This window comes from Pinus tabuliformis, chromosome 4_2, assembly GCF_031772625.1.
Source record: "Pinus tabuliformis cultivar Carrire ecotype Pingquan chromosome 4_2, CPIR1, whole genome shotgun sequence".
Taxonomy (NCBI): Eukaryota; Viridiplantae; Streptophyta; class Pinopsida; order Pinales; family Pinaceae; genus Pinus; species Pinus tabuliformis.
This window is the reverse complement of record NC_142304.1, coordinates 515,095,570-515,114,234: the sequence shown is the minus strand read 5'-3', so window position 1 is coordinate 515,114,234 and position 18,665 is coordinate 515,095,570.

Sequence of the window (18,665 nt, the reverse complement as noted above, 5' to 3'; positions counted from 1 at the left end):
AATCACAGGTCGAGGAAACAGTTGACCCGATTTCACTTTCATTTAATCATAGCTTTCCTGTAGAGAGTGAGTATGATACCACTCAGGTTCTTTTTATTTCTTCAGATTCAAGTGAGCTTGGAGGCAATCCTCCCTTTCAATCAAGACAAGAGGAAAAACCTCCTATTCTCATAACTCAAGGGGGTAATTTTGTCATTCTTATGATACCCCCTCCAAGTAGTTTGGTCACATCCTTTGATTGGAATCTACTGGAAAGATGTCATCTTCCATCTTATGTGCCTTTCCAGATCATAGTACAAGTTTATAATATGATTGTATCTGGCACTATTATAAATGAAGGTGCATCTGTGAGTATCCTTTCCTCCACTACTTGGCAGGCACTCGATTCACCGGCACTTATGCCTATTACCCAGAATTTGTTTCCTTTTAACAGAGGAACCAGTCAACCATTAGGGATCCTTCCTCAGTTTCCTATTACTTTGGAAGGAAAAATTGCTTATCTCAATGTGATGGTAGTCCCAAGCCCTTTAGATTACAATTTACTTCTTGGGTGTCACTATGTTTATAACATGGGAGCTATTGTTTCAACACTCTTTCGAGTGATGTGTTTCCCGCATGAAGGCAAAATTGTCACTGTTGACCATCTTTCGTTTCTCAGCCCAAATATGGCTTCTAGTCAACCATATTCCCTAAATGGTCCTTTTGTCCCAACGATATCTTCCTCACCACAGGTCAATTATGTGGTAACCCATTCCATGCCTACATCAACTGATGATCAATTCCGTGATGTTGTGCATTATGTACTGGGGGCATTGGAACCAGATCTCTCTAATGGATTCCTTGTTACGTATCCCTTCCAGAGCATTGTTCTCCCATCTGATGAGAACCTCATGGAAGTCATGACCTCTTAAGGGTCATGAACAAGGAATATGAGGATAGCTCCTGGTCTTGTGTCAACCTCGTTAAAAAAATGAAACAATAAATATGAGGATAGTTCTTTTACTTTGTCAACCTCATTAAAAAATGAAACAGGTCCCAGAGCATAGTTCCTTGTCTTCTGTCAAGCTCATTAAAAAATGAAACAAGGAATTCGAGCATAGTTCCTTGTCTTGTGTCAAGCTCGTTAAAAAATGAAACAAGGAATCTGAGCAAAGTTCCTTATCTTGTGTCAAGCTCATTAAAAAATGAAACAACGTCCCCTCGAGAAAAGTTCTAATTCGAGTCTTTAATTAGATCTCATAAAATCCCAGTAGATTCTTTCACTTGATCTCGTAAATGAACCTTCATTCCATCCACCTGATAGCCACGAGTAGTCTACTTAGGTGAATGTAATGAAGCTTGGGGGGCATGGACCTAGAATCGAGTCATCATGTTGGGGCATGTAAACTAATCTCAAGCATATTTTTTTCTTTTCAAGCTTGTGTAAACATGAAACTGCATCCAAGCATAGTTCCCTATGGTTCAAGCTTGTGTAAAAATGAACCCATGTCCATCTTAACCCTCGTGATTTCCATTCCATCAGCCTCTTCCATCAGATGAGCCTTGGTTTTTCTCCTTCCATCGTCACTATCTGCTTGGCCGATCATACGCTTTCACTTGGTTGTTTTACCCTTTTTTGAGGAACAATTGCAATGAGTGGTCTTATTAGCCAACCTCTTCACATAAATTTACATGTTTTGAGAATTTCTAGCATCACTGGAACCAGTTGCTATCCGAGACACCACTCATTCCTCTAAGTGGAGTCCTCCTTAAGCTCTTTTCTGACTCGTAACATGAAAAGATCGCCGAGTATTTTCCTTTTTTGACTCGTTAAAAGAAAATAAAAACAAGGGTTCTACTTTCAAGCTCTTTTCCGACTCTTTAAACATGAAAATATTTTCGGGCACTTGTCCTTTTCAGCTCATAAACAGATTGGAAACGACATCTACTCAGTATAGTTTTAACCCTTTTCTGGACTAAGATAGATTACTTACGAAAAATGAATACGTTGATCAAACATGGTCAATAGGTTCTCTCTTGTATTATTTAGGGTTTTTCAGACTTGAGAGACAAATTTATCAAAAATAACTTGTGGAGTTTCCCTTTTGTCCCTTTTCAAACTCTCTAAACATGAAAAGGACTGAGTTCTCATTGTCATTAAACTCGTTAAAACATCAAATAGCGACAAACTTGTCCATCATGACAAGAACAAGTTTCACCTTCACTAGGCTCGCTAAAACATCACATATCGATGGCTTCACCCTAAGGGTGGAATTATACTACAAGCATATGTTATCCTCCTCAATCTTGTTAAAAAATAAAGAGGTACTGGTCGAAAATGACTAGAGAAAATGGGAAAAGGTGATAAATCACTTTATGGTAGCAAGTCACTCTTGAACATGACACTTTCACTTCATCTCTATGACTATTTGGGTTGGGTTATTGTTGGCTACTTGGGGCCTGACCCAGGTTCAGCAGTGAGTTTAGCCAAGCAAATCCTGGTACTACCTGCCCTCTCAGCAACAGTTCGCAGAGCATGGACTAAGGTCTCACTTGAGGTTGTATGGGAGGGGGCTGGAACGAGGTTTCCGCACCATAGGGATGTCTTGATGTGGGAGATCGGTGCTTGATCCAGCCTTCGCGCTCACTGGATTATGCGTACTCAATAGCTTATGGTGTTCTGCTAAACCGCGCAGCCTCCACTGCAGTGTGATCAATATTAATTACCCAGTTCTTCCTTATTTAGGGTTTGTTATTAATTACTAAGAATATTCTCAATTATAAGCATACATATAAGTGCACGTAGATAAATAAACAGGTACCATCAATAAATAACATTCAATTATAGATCCATAAACCAAATGCACAGTATATCAAACCAACTGATCTTTATTAATAATGTCTTCAAAGCTTGATCCAATACAGACTCGACTCCTTCCTACGCCCTCAACTGTAGGGGTCCGCGCACTCAGCTGCGGACTCTACTAGGCCTCTATGCACTCAGCTGCAGAGCCTCTACCCTACTACTATGACCCAAGACCTTTAGATCTACTTCTATTCTCTAATCAGACCTTCGCATCCTTCTCTTCCTTCTCAAAAGACTCAAGACTCCCTTTTATACTTAGAGCCTCACTCTATTTATACAATCCCATGGTCTGCAGACCATGGGTAGGCCAACACATTCTATATTAATTTTACATTATTTTAGGGTGGACAACTCTAGACTCTTATGCTCTGCGCCCGCATTTTGCTTTAAGCCCCAAAAACATGCTATGGGGGATCTGCTTCCCAACAGACCTCCAACACAATCAATGTGACTCATGCTGAGTCACTCGCCCGGTGTGTTGATCTTTGCGCGGAGTCCATCTAGCAAGTTTTGTGCTTTACTTATGTCGGCAACACACTCTTCCACTGTTCGTTGTATCAGTTGTGCGTGACTTTCTGATGCATCGTTGTTAGGGGCACCTTCTTGCCTTAGCACATATGCACTCTGTATTTGTGCCAGCTTTTCCTCAATTGTGACAGTGACCATGAATTATTCCTCGAGCCAAGGCTGAATGCGCACTTTAAGCATTGCTCCTTTCTGGCGTGCAGCGTCCACCTGTTCCTTTATAGCTTGGGCTTCCTTCATCTGGGCAAGTTGCTGAGTAAGGGCGACTGTCTGTGCGGACCCATTGATATTGTCATATGCCTATTGTAATTGCCATGCTTTAGCCTCCAGATACTATATGGATGGATCTTCCTGCAATGAGGTGAGCGTGAAGAGGGACTGATCCAACAATCCTATGCAGTCCTGTATAGCGTGCTCTATCGCTTCCAACCTTGATTGAATGGTGTGGTGGCACTGCTCTCTAACTTCCAGGGGTGCAGAGGACTATGCCTTCAGCCGCAGCTCAGTGATCTGCAAGTTCAACTCGAACTAAACTTTCGTGGCCTGTTCCTAGGCCTTGTGGACTCCAACCCCTAGTTGGTGAATCTTTTCAGTTGTTGGGAGGACCGCTGGCATGACCCACTCTGTATGCTGCTACAGACCTCCTCCATGGCCTGTTCTGTTAAAATTGGCAACTAGGGCCAAAATTCATGTGGGTCATCTTATTCATGGCTGATAATATTTTTATTAGATTCCTCTCGTCAAGAGGTGTAGGATTGATCTAAAGATCATCTGATTCCGATAAGTATTCATGGAGATATGAATTTATTTTGAATTATGGAATTATTATCAAGCCGACCTACAACTCATGTAGGCTCAGAAGCCCAACAATCACATCTATTCAAACATCAAAAATTTAGTATAAATAGAAGAGGACTTCAAGTCATTTCTACACACACTTCAATCTCTTCCTCTCTCTACTTGTCTTTTGGTCTTAGTAGGAGGAGAGATCCTAAGGTGAAGCCGATGATGCCGGTGAAGCCGATGATGCCGGTGATGTCGATGATGCCAGTGAAGCCGATGATGCCGGTGAAACCGATGATGTCGATGATGCCGATGATGCCGGTGAAGCCGATGATGCTAGTGAAGCCGATGATGCTGGTGAAGCCAACAATGATGTCGGTGAAGCCGATGATGCCAGTGAAGCCGATGATGCTAGTGATGCCGATGATGCCGATGAAGCCGATGATGTTGGTGAAGCTAATGATGCCGGTGAAGCTGATGATGCCAGTGAAGCTGATGAGGCTGGTGAAGCTGATGATGTCAGTGAAGTCGATGATGCCGATGATGCCGGTGATGCCGATGATGCCGGTGAAGCCGATGATGTTGGTGAAGCCGATGATTCCAATGAAACTGATGATGCCAGTGAAGCCGATGATGTTGGTGAAGCCGATGATGCTGGTGATGCCGATGATTCCGGTGAAGCTGATGATTCCGGTGAAGCCGATGATGCCGATGAAGCCGATGATGCCGGTGCCAGTGATGTCGATGATGCCGTGAAGCCGATGATGCTAGTGAAGCCGATGATGCCAGTGAAATCGATGATGCCGGTGATGTCGATGATGTTGGTGAAGTTGATGATGCCGATGAAGCCGATGATGCTGGTGAAGCCGATGATGCCGGTGATGTCGATGATGCCGATGAAGCTGATGATGTCGGTGATGCTGATGATGTCGGTGATGTTGATGATGTCGATGAAGCCGATGATGCCAGAGAAGCTGATGATGCCGGTGATGTTGATGATGCCGGTGGTCAATGATGCTGGTGAAGCCGATGATTTCGGTGATGCTGATGATGCCAGTGAAGCCAATTATGCCGGTGATGCCAATGATGCCGGTGAAGCCGATGATGCTGGTGAAGCCGATGATGCCGGTGATGCCGATGATGTCGATGAAGTCGATGATGCTGGTGAAGCCGACGATGATGATATCGGCTGATGCCGATGATAATGATGTCGTTGATACCGATGATGTGATGCCACTGATCTAGGGTTTGTTGCTATTGATGTAAATCAGATTTATGTACTATTTCTCTTTGTTGAATTGTTGAAGATAAAAGAAGATTTGATCAAAGGGTTCCCCATATTAGGGTTTTTCCCTGGCTAGCCGCCACATCTTGTGTCTCCTATCTTGGCTTGTCTTCTGTGATTTATATTTATGTTCTATCTACAGTTTACTTTATGCTGATGTGATTGCTAATGTGGAAAAGAAATTGAAATAAATTGCTCTAGCATAGAACATATCTAAACTTAACATGTTCCAATCACTGGGACAGTACAGCCAGGTCGTCACATTGTAGACTACGCTATTCAAGCATTCCCTTTTGCTTGGTTAAGACCTGGAGGGCACGACCCTCCCTAGCACGGAGCTCAGTGGTTACCCCATCTTGTAGCTGGTATAGGGTCTCCCTAGGAAGAGCGGCTAAATTCAACCCCCAGCCCTTCATTTGACTTGTCGTGGCCCCGTCGCCCATGGTTGCTGCTAAGATTGCGCCTTCTAGTAATACAACTATGTTCGCTATGCAGGCATGCACCAGCTAATCGGCTTCAGATGTACTTGCCACACTGTGTGGTTGCATCATTCCAAGGGGTCACACCTGTAATGTCTGCAACTGTGTTTTGAGCGCCCCCAACACAGTTGTTTTCTCTATCATTAATTCTGCCAAGGAATCCTTTGTCTCTGATACCTTTGTCTTCTTCCATGGAGCTGAATTCTCCTAGATGCACAACCTCTTGAGTTGAGTCGAGGTAGGGTCCGTGCGTTCCTCTGGCTGTTCCTCCCCTTGTATGTCCTGTGCCGTGGACACTTCCTGGCCCTCTTCGGGCTCTCTAATTGGCGTGGTTGGGGGCTCTACTGTCTATGCTGCCACTGCTACCTCAGCCACCTTCAGCTGCGTATCCATCTCCTGTTTCTGGCACCTTTTCTTAGCCAGCCGTGTGATGTGCAGCTTGGCGTCTTTCTTTCGTTGCTGCTTGACGATCTTCTCCATTGCAGCCAAGTCTTGGGTGTGCCACTTCGGAGGCCATGACTCCAACACTGCAAATATCGCATCGTCTGTCGCGATGAACGAGAGCTTTACCCATGTGCGTGTGGGATCCTTGCGTGCCCGGATATACAGGTTATGCATATCCGCCTTGAATTCTATCATGCTTTGCAAACTGTTATGCACTGCCAGGGACAAACAGAACCTGCAGTCAATCCATGTTCATATGCTTGCCTTTATGGACACCCAAAACACCTTTATTTCGCGAATCCTCGTTGTGTCTTTCGTTTCCCATAGCGAGGTGCACCTCACGGCTTTAGGTAGATCATTCTCAATAGGGGAAACTGGCTGTCCTTCGGCATCTCTCCTGCAACCAACAAGATGGATAAGAGTAACCAGGCATAGTGGAAAGTCTTACCCTACTCCTAGGCCTCCCTACAATTTATCAAAAACTCATCACAAAGGAACTGCGCCGGGTTGAACTAGACCCCCTCTACGCATTGCTCTGCCCACGCAATTATAGATGTTGGCACTTCGTCTACGCGACATTTCCTCATCATCTTACCAGCCAACAGCTGGGTGGCTATGCGCACCCTCCCAGTCCTTAATGCTTGTTATTGCGTACCCTCTCTTCTTCTTCTCCATCTTATATTTGGCCTTCATAGCTTCTAAGAGGGCCAAGTTGCTGCTCTTTCCTGCTATGGCTGTAGGGTCGTTTCCTTTGATGGGCTTCCAAGAAATCCGGTGTGTTATCACTCAGGTTGTTCCCTAAAGTTGTAAGAAAGGGAATACGGCCGAGGTAACCACAGACCAACCTTTTAGATACAGATTCTAACCAATCTGCATCCAGAGACGGCTCTCTCTTTATTATTTAGCTTTCTTTGAGGTATATTAGGCTAGTTATGAAGTGCAAGGGTTTTGTTTAGAGTTTGGTTGGAGGAATGGAGATTCAATAGAACAGTGAGGTAAAATTGAAGAGTTTCAGTCCATTGGGCATGATGGAGTCAAAGGAGGATAGCTTTCTGGATTTGGTTTTTCAACCAAGGATGGTATTACAGAGCAAGGTAATCAAACATGGAACAATTCATAGGCTGGATTCAGGTGGAATGGAGTCAATGGGTGAAGGGAAATTAAGAATCCTTCATCATGTTGACAGAGGGAAAATGGCTGAGTACTATTAAAGAGCAGTTAAGAATTCCTTATCAAATATTCAAGATGAAAAATTAGGGGAAATAGGAGCAATTAAGAATTCACTATTTATTCTAATTCTGAAGAAAACATTGATAATAACAAAGACTGAACATAGAGTGCAATCAAGAAAATTCTGAGTTATTCTTTCTCTCTATTATTCAGATCATGAAACATAGATGATAAAACATAGAAACTGTAAAACACAAGTTAGAAGGGACTTATTGATCCATAAGATGATTCAAGAATTCTGTAGCATGGTCCTTAGCAGCAATTCCTCATTCAGTAAGCCAGACAAAAATGGTTCCAACAGCCTTTTATTCCAAAAAAAAAACTTCAAAATTACAGCAAAGTCTGAGAATGCTTCCCAATCAACCAACCAACCCCTAATACTTCATCTGGGGGGGTCTTTATACAAAAAACATCAAAATATCTTACATAATATCTGATAGAAATAATATCTGGTGATCATTAATGCATTTTACAAAGATAGAGATAGACAGTCTCGAAAACAGGGGAACAATAAATTGATGTAATAAATTGACGTTGTGTTGGCTGTTCCGTCTTTATGAGATGTACAGGAGGTAGGTGCTGCAAGTCGGTTCACGGCCGTCTTCTACTGATACTCTGTGCTGGTTATTCTGCCTTGGCCGGACTTTCTTTAACTCTGATGTGAAGTGCTTTGACCCGCATGACCGTGATTTATTTCAGTTTTCCACATTATAGTAGATGGTCCAAAATTTTCAGTTGCCCAAAGAGAAGTTTATAGAATTTCTAACATACTTTTCCACCACTCTGGTCCTAGTAATTTATGTCTCTGAAGCTTCCTCAGAGTTTCGTCAGTCTCTGTGTACCTGAAGAAATTAGGGGGGATGGTGAACAGATGCTTCACCTCATGCTCTATGTAGAACAAATTTTCCAGGCTGTCATAGAGGGACTGGCCAGATGGAAGTACTTTTTCTCCTGAAGTACTTGATGATGTATTAACTTGATTATCAGCATACGTATTCAATTTATGTACATAGTCCTTGTGTTTCATCAGACGATTATTATTTCCAAAAGGACTTGGTAAACCTTTTTGATGCAGGACTATAAATTTTTCTGTGAAAGAATCAATCTCTACCTGCATGTCTTGGCATCTTTTGTCCAAATTTTGCATTAGAGTTCTCATGGTTAGAACTCTCTTGATGTCTAGAATAGTGCCTGTTATGTCCTTAATTTCTAGTGCTTCCAGTTCTTCACTGATCTTGGTATTCAAAAAATGTATTAGCCTGTTAGCTTGCTCAGGCATTTGTCCCAATAAGGCTCTTATTTTTTGAATTTCCACTTGGGCCACTCTTATCAAATCAATCTGTTCATAAATGGTTTGGATAGACCTCAACACATCACTAAGGGATTGAGTGATGTTGGTCCACAAAATTCCTCATATTTCTGCCAGAGGCTTATCCAGATAGAGATCCTTTTCTAAGGCTCTTACCTTGTTCTCCAATGCTTTGATCTCCCTTGGTTTCTATGCCACATTTATCTTGGATTTATCATAACTCTGTTCAACTTTTGCCAATTTTTATTTTACCTGCTTCAACTCAGACACTTGGAGTTTCAATTCCTCCATGGCTTTTATTAATTTCTCTCTAGTCACAGCTATACTACTGCCTGGTGCTGTTATTGTTGATGTTGCTCCTATGATGACTTCTGTTGTTGATGCCGGGACAGTGGGAGGCAATGTTGTTATAAGTGTGGAGGGGGCAGTAGTTACTGTTGGAGCTACTTCAGGTGGCTGGGAGGTCGACTCTCCCTGCTTTTCTTGTAGAGCTTTCTCCAATGCCTGCTCTGTCTCACTCAATCTCTCATTCAGTCTCATAAGCAGGTCCATAATGTCCTCTTCTAATTTTTTCTGTACAACATCTGCTATCTGTGGATGCATAGAAGGAGGCATTTTGAGCTATTTTTTGAGGGCAACAATGTCCTCTTCTTTCTTCTTCATTAGTGCCTTTATGCCTTTGGCATCTTTGGGATCATGTCCCAGTTCAATGATGATTTCCTCCAAAGATTTTATCATGTTGTCCTTTGCTAGAGAAGAAGCTTTATCTAAATCCAACTGAGCTAAGGTATTATTCAAGGAGTTTTGCAATTTATGAGCTAACATAGCTTTGTCAGCTAACGTGGAGTATACCATCTCTCTAGTCTATTTGTGCAGCTCAATCTACTTTATTGGATGAATGTCTTTGGCCAAGACCTCCAGATTTGTCCTGATGTAGTCAGCTGCTGATTGTGGTTGCTGCACCTTCGGCTTGAAATAACTCATGATCATTTTGCCCTCTTTTATGTCATAAGCAGACATCAATCTTTGCTACTTTGTGGGGGCCATCTTAAGATATTGATTGTAAATCTGCAGCCGTGGATCATTTCTAGGCTTTATCTCTCTAAATGTTCTTTTGATGTCAGAGGTCTGCTTACTTGGTGGCCTATTGGATGAAACTTCCATACTATGCTGCCTTTCTAGCTCTTGCCTATGTGAGCTAGTTGATGTCTCTATCACTGGAGAGGTCTGTGGGATGGTTACCCTCTCACCTCTTAGACTTTCTATTATTTCTTCAATGATTTCCTCTTCAGGCAAAGGATTCAGTCTTTGCCTTTTTGCACCTGGCTCTTCTACAGGTCCACTGATGGGTGTGGCCTCTTCTCTATCTCTTTTCTTGCCTTTTTCCTCATTTAGAGGAGTCTGTAATGCTGGTATCTCTAGTGCTTTAGTTTGGACCAGAGGAATTTGCCCCTGCCGATCGGTCATTGCTTGCTACTTCGTGTTTGCCACTTCCATGCCCTTAGAAGACCCTGTAACTGGTGCACTGGTTTCCTATACAGGCTGTTGTGAAGTTCCAGCAGAGGATATACCCACTCCGGTATGCTGAGGTAGCTTGAAAGATACCTGTCCAAAAGAGTCCAGGTCAAGGGTCTTTTCAAGATCTTTCATAGCTTGTTCCATCATTTCTTGTTGAGTAAGTTCTTCTATCAATGTACCCTATACCCACTCATCTTGATTAGCAAATTTCTCTATTTTAGGGATCCTAAAATGTTTATAGGCTGATAGCCTGTTTCTTACTTTTCTGTCACTTATAAAGCTATTTGGATCATATGGTACCCACCAGAAACTTTTCTTCAATTTAAGGTCTTCCCCTAATATCTTATCAGCATCTTCCCATGCCTCCCTCTTGTTAATGATAAAAGGGCCTAATTGGTTTCTTATTCTCAGCTGAGCCTTTTTCTTTACATTACAAAAGTGAGTTAAATCTGCATTGATAAGTTGCCTAAAATACTCCAGTGCAAATAGTCTCATGGACACATATTTGGGCAGCTTATCAGGGCACAGTTCACAACCATATATTATGATTTCAGTATGATTCTGGTAGAGGTACCAGTCACCTATTCTGTAGTTTTTGGAGAGCTGTAAAATCTTCTTTATATCACCAGAGAGCCTAGGAGGAGGAGCTCCTATCAATAAAGTGGAGGCTGGATGTATAAACCAGTCAATGAATTCATAGTAGGTATAAGGGGATTCACAAACATTGTGGAAGACTGAGGTCCAAAAGATCACAGACCTCCTCTCTCCTTTGGAATCCAATTTCCTGATGGGAAATGAAAAACTGTCTGGCTGATAATATAGTAGAAGGTGATATATGAATGAAGTGTACTTGAAGACTCCTTCTCTTTCCAGATTTATGAATTGCTCATTGATTTTATTGGCAATGAAAGAGGCATAATCATATTTGACAGCAGGGGCCTATCTTGGAGTAAAAATTAACAACATAACTAAGTTGGTTTCATCAACAAATTCACTGGTTTTGAATCCCAAGATATAGGATATCATGTCAAGAATAAGCTTGCCTATTTCAGTGAACCAGGAATGCACATAGGGAGGTGGGCCTTGAGGCTGGCAATCTGGTTTCAGAAATATTTTAGCAATTCAGCTTATTTCTAAACTGGACAATTGAGAGCCTTGTTCAAGCAAAAATCCCATGGAAAGAGGAGCAAGGGGCTGAGTGGGATGGAAGTGTAACATCTCATTGATAGATTCAGCAGTTATGTAAAAAAGAATAGTTTGTGATGGGGTCATAACTGCTTTACTGACAGGGTCATATTTTGCACACAATGGTGGATAATATCTGGGAGTACATTGACTGAGGGAAGGTAATAACTGGGGAGTTTAGATTCCCATATTCCAAGGATATCAGAGTTACTCAGATGACTATTCCTAATTCGGCAAAATGCCTGGAGATGGTTCATATCACCAGAAAACTCTTTAATTTGAAAATCTCTATCAGCCAAGGGTAACCAATCCTGGTCTTTATGAGGCGCATTGAGGGGCATGAATTTGAGGGCCACAGGGGCTTCCATGTTCAGTTTTTTGTGTTTTTAAACTAGAGGTGGCTTCTGTAGGAAAATGGGCTAAACAATAGTGGTTCTGGTGTCTTTGTATAGCAACTGTGAACTGTTTTCAGCCTGAATTTGGGTCTTATAGGTAAAATTCACAAAGGAAAAGACGTAATTGCAGGTTCGGGAAGTGAAAACTGGGTAAATACCTGTATTTTAGAGGCAAACAATGCAATTGCAGGTTGACCTACAAGCTGGGGAGCAAGACGTTGGACTTTCTTTGGCCAGGTGGTGGATTGTATGCTCGAGTAGTTGCTTGGATGTAGTTTGCATGAAACAGTTTCGCAGAGAAAAAACGAATGAAAAATGGGCGAAAATGACATTTTCTCGACTTTTTAACAAAATTTGGCTTTCGTGGGGCTTTTTGGTGCTTTTTGGTCGGATGATATCATCGGGATGTGACGTCTTGTCATGATGCGGGGGTACGGGAGGATGATGTGGTGGTGATGTCAGTGGGTGGGGTCAGTGGGAGGCGGTAAGTGGTTTGGGCCCGCACCGCTTATTGGCTCAAGCGGTTTTGGTGGGGAGGGCCGCGAGCAGCGCGGGGATGCGCCACATGTCCAAGGTATGGGCGGCAATACCACGGTTCCTCGGGCGGTAAACTGCGGTGGACAGGCGGGTCGCGATATGATCGTGGGCCGTTGGATGGGCAAGCCCAGATCTGACGGCTGGCGGTCAATGGAGCTGGCGGAGGGTTACGGCGCAGGGCCCATATAATTTAAATAGTGATTTAACAATCGTCGGGGTGATTACTATTGATTTGCGGGGCACTTACATTAGGTTATTAATTAACCGAATGTTAATTAATCCCAAGGTCACGTAGATAGGGTTGTTTACAAGGTTCTGGATAAACCTTGAATCCCTTGTAAAGCATTGACATATGGCTATAGTTTAGCCGGGAGCGGGAATAATAAAATTTGGGGTTTCTGTTATATATATAATACGGGTAGGGGAACAAATATAGGGAATTACTAAGTAACATTAAAGGGTTAATATGAGAGATATGTTTGAAAAAGAGAACTAAGTTATAGAGTTTAAAAACTTAGGCTTAGGGAATGAAAAGGGTTTTACGCAAGAAATGTGGCTTCTTTGCCTAAGTAAAAATGTGGTTTTATCTGGCCCTTTTTATGAAATGAGATGGAATAATTTGGGTATATTGAGCAGATCTCAATATCTCTGGGGGGGATTAGCAAATGATTTGGAGAAAGGATGGGGGGAAGTTAGTCATGCCTCTGCTATAGTACTTGTGATAGAAGTAAGGTTTAATCATTCTGAGAGACAAAACTTATCACAAGTTTCTTTCTGCAACATCAAAACTACCTACCCAGCCTGTAGTACCTATCATTTTTTCTTCTTTTTCCATTGGGTGCACTTGAACTGGCAAACCCTCATTCTCTTCTTTTCTTTTTGCTGCAATTCTATCTAGATCTACCCTTATCACATCCAAGGGCTCAGGTTTAACAGTTGAGCTCCTTTGCTTCTCTACCTAACTACTTATCTGCCAAGATTGAACAGTTTGGACAGATTTTATTCTCTATCACTAAAACAAGAAATTAAAACATGAACTAGCCAATATTAAGTTGTTTGGCTATTCATCAATTGCAACATAAAGTTCAACAAACTGCACATGAAACTTTTATTTACAGAACATGAAATAGTAGTGGCATTTGGACTTGCACACTTTCCTGGTCTTTTTTTCTTTGGGGTTCATTTCTTTCATTTTTTCTTTTTTGACCACTTATCTTTTTACCCTTTGATCTTTCTTTAAGGGTATACCCTTTTTTAATTTTTTAATTTTTTGATCTCTTCAAAATATGGAAAACCTTTGCAGCAAGGAAAGGATGAACATATTAGGGATTTTTAACCAGTCAATCATGAAATATGACACCTATTGGTATAGGAGCATAACACTAGCTCCACTTGGGGATGAATTTTCTTGGTGAAAAGTCAAGAACAGCATGTCAGATGGCCTTCTGTACAATTTTAACTGCATTCTGGAACCTTCCTTTGCTGTGAGTAAATAAAACTGTATAGAGGTCCATATAAAATATACACATCTTTCTTGAGCTGATTCAAAAAATTGCACCTCTGCTTTGCATAGTTTTTTTGAATGTTTGTTCTTATGTTTTCAGCTCCCAAGTCTTCTTCTACAATTTATGATAAACTAAAAATGAGGCAAAACACAAAAGTGGTAAAATTCACTGGTTGTCCCTCAAAATTTTCTGCACATTCCTTCCTATTCTTATTGCTGTAATAAACTGCAGAAACTGAACATCCTTATGTACAAGTCAGAGTCCTGATATATCAACAAACTGGATCAAAATAGTGTTTCAGCATCCGACCATTAACTGGTCCTTCTTCTACTTCTGTACCATCCAGGCTTTTCAAAAAGTAGGTATTGTTTCCCTGTGAGGCCTGAATAATAAAAGGTCCCTTCCATAGGAAGTCAAACTTCCCATGTTTTCCTTTATCTTCTCTTCTAGAATCCCATTTCAGAACTTTGTCTCCTATGAAAAAATCCTCTGCCTTAGTCCTCTTATCAAATATCTTCTTGAGCTTTTCTTGTATCACTTGAGATCTTTGATATACCTCTTCCCTGGTTTGCTACAAGTGGATGGTCTGATTAATCCTTCTTTAAATGTCATTGGGCTCCACCTAAGCTTCTTGCAGTAATTTCATTACAGGTACCCCTAAGGATGAAGGAAATACAACCTCCATACCATATACTAGCTCATATGGACTAGTTCCAATGGATCTCTTGGTAGTTAATTTGTCTGCCCATAGTGCATTTATAAGCTTTTTATGCCAATTTTTCTTGTTTTCTTCCAATACTTTCTTAATGATATTGATCAGGATTTTATTGGAGGACTCAGCTAGACCATTACCTTGAGGGTAATATGCTGTGGAATGACCTAAGGTAATGTGGTACTTGTGATAGAAACTGATCATTCTCTTGGATTTGAAAGCAGCAGCATTGTCAGTTATAATCTTTTCAGGACAGCCAAATCTGGACAAGATTTTGGTTTCTAAGAATTGCATGATCACTGAATCATTGGCTTGTCTACAAGGGATGGCTTCTATCCATTTGGTGAAATAGTCTGTAGCAGTCAGGATCCATTTATGTTGGCCAGATGAGGGAGGATGAATTTCCCCAATAAAATCTAAACCTCATTGTTGAAATGGTCTTTCAGTGGAAATGGGTCTAAGGGGTAGAGGCAGAAGTTTCCTCTTGCCTTCAAAGATTTGACATTTATGGCAAGCAGTGACAATTTTTTTGACATCAGCAAACAATGTGGGCCAGTAAAATCCAGCCCTTAGGATTTTGTCAGCAGTTGATTTCCAGTACAAATGTCCACCACAGTCCCCTGCATGAAATTATTTGAGTACCTTGTCAGCTTCATCTTTTATTAGACAATTTAATAGAACACCTTCATGATTTTTCCAAAAAAGAGCACCATCTAAAATACAAAACTTTGAAGCTTTCATTTTTATAAACCTTTTCTTTGTTCTGGATAACCTTGGAGGAGCTTGCAGGTTTAATAATACATAACATATATCAGCATACCAAGGTGATTCTAGGAAGGCCTGGCTGATTTGTGGAGTCACCATCTCCTGTTCATTATCCAGTTCATTAATATCCAGGGCTTGGAAATTGGTTTCAGTCATGAGTTTAGCCAATCCCTGTCCTTTTATCAGCTTTGTAGGTTTTATTTCAATATCATACTCTAATATAGTAGCAATCCATTTACCTCTTTTGCCTTCAATCCCCTCTTGGGTTAGGATATCTTTGACAACAGTGCTTGGTACATAAGCTATTATATGAGAGTATAGTATGTAGACTCTGAAATCTTTGATGGCTTTCACAAGTGCATAAGCCTATTTTTCCATGATTGGGTATTTTAGTGGTGCATCCCTCAGTGTTTTACTAAAAAAGGCTATGGGTTTTTCACATCCTTGATCATCTTTCTATAGTAAAATAGCAGCAATAGTGTGTTCTGATGCAAATGAGAAGATTATGAAGTCTCTATCAAATTTTGGGCTGTTAAGGACTGGTGTTTTGGTTAAAGCTATTTTTGATTTCTTCAAATTCTTGTTTGGCTTCTAATGTCCATTTGACCTTGGAATCTTTTTTCAGCATATTATTCAACAATCTAATTAATTCGGCCAAGTTGGGTATGAATCTTCTTAAAATGTTAATTTTCCCTAGGAAGGCTTGAAGCTCTTTGATATTTCTAGGATGGGGAATTTGTAAAATGACTTCTATTCTGTCAGGATCAATTTTAATGCCATCTTTGGAGATTATGTGACCTAACAATTTGCCTTCCTCCAGACCGAACAAGGATTTCTTGGGATTAAAGGAAATAATATACTTTCTGCATGTTAAAAATACTTGTCTTAGATGATCTAAGTGCTGTTGATCTAATTTGGAAAACACAGTGAGATCATCTAGGTATATGACTAGAAAATCATGATTTTCTCTAGCAAAATCTATGTCCATTGCACGTTGGAAGGTTGCCCCTGCATTCTTGAGTCCAAATGGCATTTTCACATATTTGAAAGTTCCCCATGGGGTTGTAAAAGTAGTTTTTTCTTGATCATCGGGGTGAACTAAAATCTGGTTGAAGCCTGAAAACCCATCCAACAGTGAAATTCTAGAGGCACCTACTACCCTTTGTAAAATGTGGTCCATCTTAGGTAAGGGGTAGTGGTCTTTTAAAGAGACTTTATTCACATTCCTTAAATCAACACACAGTCTGATTTCTCCTGTTTTCTTCCTAGTGGGCACTAAATTAGAGACCCATTCTGAAAATCTGATAGGTGCAATTATCCCAGCTTCATACATTCTTTTGACTTCTTTTTCAATTAAAGGAAGTAGTATAGGGTTGACCCTTCTAAGTTTTTGCTTGAAAGGTTTTTGATTTTCTTCAAGGGGTATTGTATGTTGAATCACAGAAGTATCATAAGATTTGAGATCTTCATAGCTCCATGCAAAATCGTCTTGGCATTCTTTGAATAGTTCAACATATTTAAGATTTGGTCAGGAGGCAAAGTTTTGGACAATTTTATCATTTTAGGATTTTGTTCAGTTCCTATGTTACAGTCTTCAGTGTCTGCATTCAGAGGTTGCATTTTGGGTTTCCTTGGGATATCATTAGAATAAAAAATGTCTTCCAGAGGAGTTAATCCTGTGGGTAAATAATTGTCCTTTAAATCAATAACTTCAGATTCTAGTTCAGTGACCTCATCAAGCTTTATTTCTTTAAGATCTTGCAACTTTTTCTTGGTAAATTTTGTTGGGTGTAGCAATTTAGTTGCACTTTCTACTACAATGGTTGTTTCAATTTTATCCATCTAATCAACTTCACAAACAGTGTCCGTGTCTATATAAGTGCTGGAAAATTCTTCTTTCAGGGTCAAGAAATTGTTGATCTGAGTGTCATTGTCAAACACTTGCCAATTTTTCACATTGTCTGGTACAGTTGGCCTATGTTTGATCTCAGTTGTAGATTGATGGTTGGTTTCAAATGGCAGTTTACAAGTGTTGGAAAACGTTTCCAAATTGTGAGCATGCAAATTATGTTTCCTTCGAATTTTGGAAACATGAGTTTCAAGAAATGTATTCAGTATTTCAATTTCTACTCATCTGTAAGATCTTAATCTGGGATCATTAGTGAGGAAGTTTCCTTTCATCTGTTGAATAACTAAATCAGAATCTCCCAATACTGATATCCTTACTGCCCCTAAAATTTTGATTAATTTTAGTCCTAGCAAGAGAGCTTCATATTCAGCCATATTATTGGTACATCTAAAATTCAACCTGTAAGCATGTCCTTCAGCATGATCATTTTCTAGATTATGTACATAGATTCCTGCTCCTGCTCCTAGTTTATTGACTGATCCATCAAATTCAAAGTACCAAAGGACTTCATTTTTATATTTGGTATCAAGAGTCTTAGAAATTTGCTTACTAGGGAGATTTGGATTTTCAATTTCATGTGGTTTCCCTTGAGTGTCTCTTATATCCATTATTTCAGAAATTTCTTGCGTTTGAGCACTAGGTCTTTCATTTATGATTTTTTCTTGTTCAAGTGCTAAAACCTTGACATCAGTTGAAGGGTAAATTTCAGCATTGTATAGGATGAAAGAGTCCATGTCAGAATGCATCGAATAGATGGGAAAGTTTTGGGGTTTCTCCTGGCTACTGACCACATATTTCATTAGAGTTTCTTGGTACAATCTCTTTGGTTGGCCAAATACTGAAATGGTAGCATAGGGCATCTCCAATTGTAAAGATCCTTGGAGCTTTGCACCCCAAGATCTAGACAACAACATACCATATTTTGGTGGAATATCAGCAACCACTACATCCATTAAAATTGTCTTAGCAAGGTATTGAACTAAGGATACACATAAATCTTTGATCAATCCTAGACATTTGACCTGGCTTGAATCAAAAGAGAACAAGTCTTTGTATGACCTGGTAATATCTAGGTCCAACTTCTCCATTACAAACTCAGGCATTAAATTATGAGAAGCTCCAGAATCAAACATTGCATTATGAAGTATCTTATCATGAATGTTCAGACTTACATAGAAAGGAGGGACCCCTCCATCTACTGATTTGCCATTTACCTCAGGGCCAAAAATTAATTCTGGT